Source organism: Rhagoletis pomonella, unplaced genomic scaffold, assembly GCF_013731165.1.
Source record: "Rhagoletis pomonella isolate Grant_MI unplaced genomic scaffold, Rhpom_1.0 Rhpom_scaffold_00001, whole genome shotgun sequence".
NCBI lineage: Eukaryota > Metazoa > Arthropoda > Insecta > Diptera > Tephritidae > Rhagoletis > Rhagoletis pomonella.
Genome location: NW_023458555.1, coordinates 18,141,132 through 18,145,943, shown reverse-complemented (window position 1 = coordinate 18,145,943; position 4,812 = coordinate 18,141,132). Strand labels below are relative to the sequence as shown.

At 44.5% G+C, this 4,812-nt stretch overlaps 1 protein-coding gene across 1 annotated transcript in view; it reads right to left on the bottom strand.

Moving 5' to 3' along the window:
* LOC118740291 (neurofibromin) overlaps positions 1-4,812 on the bottom strand; it is a gene marked incomplete at its 3' end in the record, with an annotated part of 14,588 nt that overhangs the window by 9,458 nt on the left and 318 nt on the right.

The window sequence follows — 4,812 nt, the reverse complement described above, 5'->3', positions numbered from 1 at the left end:
GTGAACGTTACCGAAATCAATACACTATTCATCGAACATGTTATTTATATTATGAAATCCATATTGGATCCTAAATCCACCAAAGACCCAAACAACGAACAAGCAGCCTCTTCAGAGTACCTGAGTGTGACGAGCATTGAGGGCATGATGCTGGGCATTGTGCGATATGTGCGTCATCTGGATATGACTGTATTTGCAATACGTACGAAGACAAGACTCTGCACATTGGTAGAGGTGATGATGAAGCGACGTGATGATTTGGCATTCCGTCAGGAAATGAAATTCCGCAACAAATTAGTAGAGTACCTGACCGATTGGGTGATGGGCACCACGCACCAGATAGCGCCATCGAATTCAAATGAACCAACGCCTTCCAAGTGAGTAGAGCAAACGATGCTTTGAATGTTAAATCAACTAAGTTCTAAAGCACTAATGGAGTAATCAAATGCTTCAACATTTCGTGAAATGTTCCCTTAAAAGCTAAAATACTTGCTGTAATTTCTTGTAAACATTTTTATAACGCTTTCCTTCTTCAAACGTCCATTTTAGTCCCTCCACAATATTCCGCGACCTCGATCAAGCCTGCATGGAAGCTGTAGCCGCATTGCTACGCGGCCTACCCCTCCAGCCAGAGGAGTCAGATCGCGGCGATTTAATGGATGCCAAGAGCGCGCTATTTCTCAAGTATGTCACGGAGCGCTTTACACATGTTTTATGTTTTCCCTAATTTCTCCATTTCTTAGGTATTTTACACTCTTCATGAACCTATTGAATGACTGCATTGACAGCTCTGAGGCTGAGAAGGAGCTTAATAATCCACCACTGCTTCCACCCCGCCCGCCTGTACAAGGCAACAAACTTACCGCACTACGTAATTCTACTATACAAGCTATGTCCAACCTATTGGGCGCCAATATAGACTCAGGCCTCATGCATTCTATCGATCTGGGCTATAATCCTGACTTGCAAACGCGCGCCGCATTCATGGAGGTGCTCACACAAATCTTGCAACAAGGCACTGAGTTTGATACGCTTGCCGAGACGGTGTTAGCCGATCGCTTTGAGCAGCTAGTGCAGTTGGTTACAATGATATCGGACAAGGGTGAGCTGCCGATTGCTATGGCGCTAGCAAATGTGGTGACCACTTCACAAATGGATGAGTTGGCGCGTGTGCTGGTCACACTATTCGATGCCAAGCATTTGTTGTCGCCACTATTGTGGAATATGTTCTATCGTGAAGTGGAAATATCCGAGTGTATGTCGACACTGTTTCGCGGCAATTCGCTGGGCAGTAAAATAATGGCATTCTGTTTTAAAATTTATGGCGCCAGTTACTTGCAGAATTTGTTGGAGCCGCTTATACGGCCGCTGCTCGATGATCCGAACACTAGCTATGAGGTGGATCCGGCGCGGTGAGTTGTGAATGATTATTTTGTAATCTAAAGCAATAAATACTTTCAAAAATTACCATTATTTTTTTTTTTTGTAGGCTTGAGCCGGGTGAAGACTTGGAGCGCAACAAGGAAAATCTGATGGCGCTCACCAAACGATTTTTTGATGCGATACTGAACTCAGTGGATCGTTTTCCCTCACAATTGCGCTCTATGTGCCACTGCCTCTATCAGGTGCTGAGCAAACGCTTTCCCACTGTGCTGCAAACCAATATCGGCGCCGTGGGCACTGTAATTTTTCTGCGCTTCATCAATCCGGCAATTGGTCAGTGTTCTCCCACTTTAAATATTGAAAAATTAATATTGATTATTTCACTATAGTCTCACCACAAGAGCTCGGCATTGTTGGCCGCCAAGTGCCCGCTTCGGTCAAGCGCGGTCTTATGTTGATGTCGAAAATTTTGCAAAATATTGCCAATCATGTTGAATTCTCCAAAGAGCAGCATATGGTTTCTTTCAATGATTTTCTACGTACGCGCTTTGAACAGGGGCGTCACTTCTTCGTACAAATTGCTTCGGATTGCGAGACTGTTGATCAGACTTCGCACAGCATGAGCTTCATCTCGGATGCCAATGTACTGGCGCTGCATCGCCTGCTCTGGACCCATCAGGAACGCATTGGCGACTATTTATCCAGCAGTCGTGACCATAAGGCGGTTGGGAGACGGCCATTCGATAAGATGGCTACACTGTTGGCTTACCTGGGACCGCCGGAGCATAAGCCCGTGGACTCGCAGTAAATAAAACAAATATATGGCTTCAGGAAGTTAATTTATTTCATTAAAAACTCTGTACATTGCAGCATGATGTTCTCATCGTATGCACGCTGGAGTTCCATCGATATGTCATCAACGAATTTCGAAGAAATTATGGTTAAACATCAAATGCACGAGAAGGAGGAATTTAAAACTTTGAAAACAATGAACATTTTCTATCAAGCGGGCACAAGCAAGTCTGGTTTCCCAGTATTTTACTACATCGCAAGACGTTACAAGTTAGTAGTGGCAGAGTGAAATTGCCTCCAGGGGATTTTTAACAAACCAATTAAAATAATTTTTGCATTATCGTCTCCCCTTCACTTATAGAATTGGCGAAACGAATGGCGATCTCCTCATCTATCACGTTATACTCACGCTCAAACCTTTCTGTCACTCGCCCTTCGAAGTAATCATCGATTTCACGCACACCTGTTCGGATAATCGCTTCCGCACAGAGTTTCTACAGAAATGGTTTTATGTGCTGCCAACCGTTGCTTACGAAAATGTGTACGCTGTTTACATTTACAACTGCAATTCGTGGGTGCGCGAATATACCAAATTTCATGATCGCATACTAGCGCCGTTAAAGGTAAAAAAGGTTTATCTTTTTGCTTGGAAAAAGTTTCTAGTTAACTCTTTCCCCCGATACAGGGCAACCGTAAACTAGTGTTCCTAGATACACCGAATAAACTGAATGAATTCATCGACACCGAACAACAAAAACTGCCAGGTGCCACACTATCACTGGATGAAGATCTGAAGGTCTTCAGCAATGCACTCAAACTGAGTCACAAAGATACCAAAGTGGCCATTAAAGTTGGTCCCACTGCATTACAAATCACATCAGCTGAGAAAACCAAAGTATTGGCACACTCAGTGCTGCTCAACGATGTTTATTATGCCTCGGAAATTGAGGAAGTTTGTCTGGTGGATGATAACCAATTTACGCTTTCTATTACCAATGAAAGCGGTCAGCTAAGTTTCATACACAACGATTGTGACAACATTGTACAAGCAATTATACATATACGCAATCGATGGGAGTTGAGTCAACCTGACTCGGTGACGGTGCATCAGAAAATACGTCCCAAAGATGTGCCGGGCACGCTGCTCAATATGGCATTACTTAATCTTGGCTCTTCTGATCCGAATCTGCGCACTGCCGCCTACAATTTGCTTTGTGCACTCACCGCTTCCTTTGATCTGAAAATCGAGGGGCAGCTGCTGGAGACATCTGGCCTATGCATACCATCGAACAACACTATTTTCATTAAATCTGTCAGTGAGAAACTGGCCACTAATGAGCCACATTTGACGCTGGAGTTTCTGGAGGAGTGTATACAAGGTTTCCAGCGCAGCACAATTGAGTTGAAGCATTTGTGTTTGGAATATATGACGCCGTGGTTGAAGAATTTAGTGAAATTCTGCAAATCCAACGATGATGCGAAAAAATTGAAGGTGTCACAAATTCTAGATAAGCTGATATTGGTCACCATTGAGCAGAAGGAAATGTATCCATCAGTGCAAGCGAAGATTTGGGGTTCGATTGGCCAAATACCCGAGCTAATCGATATGGTGCTCGATAATTTCCTACACAAATCCATTACATATGGCTTGGGTTCGCCACATGTGGAGATTATGGCTGACACAGCAGTGGCGCTAGCTTCTGCCAATGTGTTACTCGTTTCGAAGAAGATTATAACGCGCATGTGTCGCGTCATGGACAAGACCTGTACAAATCCAACACAGTTCCTGGAGCAACATATGATGTGGGATGACATTGCCATACTGGCGCGTTACCTGCTCATGTTGTCGTTCAACAATTGTCTCGATGTGGCCACGCATTTGCCCTATCTTTTTCATATTATCACGTTTTTGGTGAGCATACACAAGTGTTATAATTGCGAATTGTTTAAGCACATTTCAACTTTCACCCACCGCTACTTAGGTCTGTTCCGGCTCAGTGTCTATGCGTGCTTCCACACACGGACTGGTCATCAATATCATTCACTCGCTATGTACCTGCACTAAACCGACTTTCTCCGAGGAGGCCCAACGTGTACTGCGTCTATCGCTTGATGAATTCTCTCTATCAAAATTCTATTTACTCTTCGGCATAAGCAAGGTAAAGTCGGCAGCTGTGACCGCCTTCCGTTCCAGTTGCCGCCATCCATCCGACAAGTGGTTGGGCAATGAGCGTGTTTCGCAACCATTGCCAGCCGATCGCGAACGTCTCTCTTTACCCTCACTGGAAGTAATTGCCGATGCATTGCTCGAAATAATGGAGGCTTGCATGCGCGACGTGCCCGATTGCCAGTGGCTGCAGACGTGGACGTCGTTAGCGCGTTGTTTCGCTTTCTGCTACAATCCAGCGCTTCAACCGCGTGCGCTCATAGTTTATGGTTGCATTAGCAAGAGTGTTACCGATCAGGAAGTGAAACAATTGTTGCGCATACTAGTAAAAGCGTTGGAGTCATTCAATGACATCATACTCATAGAGGCATTGGTTATGTGCTTGACACGAATACAACCACTCCTGCGACCTGTTAGTAGTGCCATAATTCCCTAAGTGAAATTCTGTGCTCAAAATTTTAATACCTGCC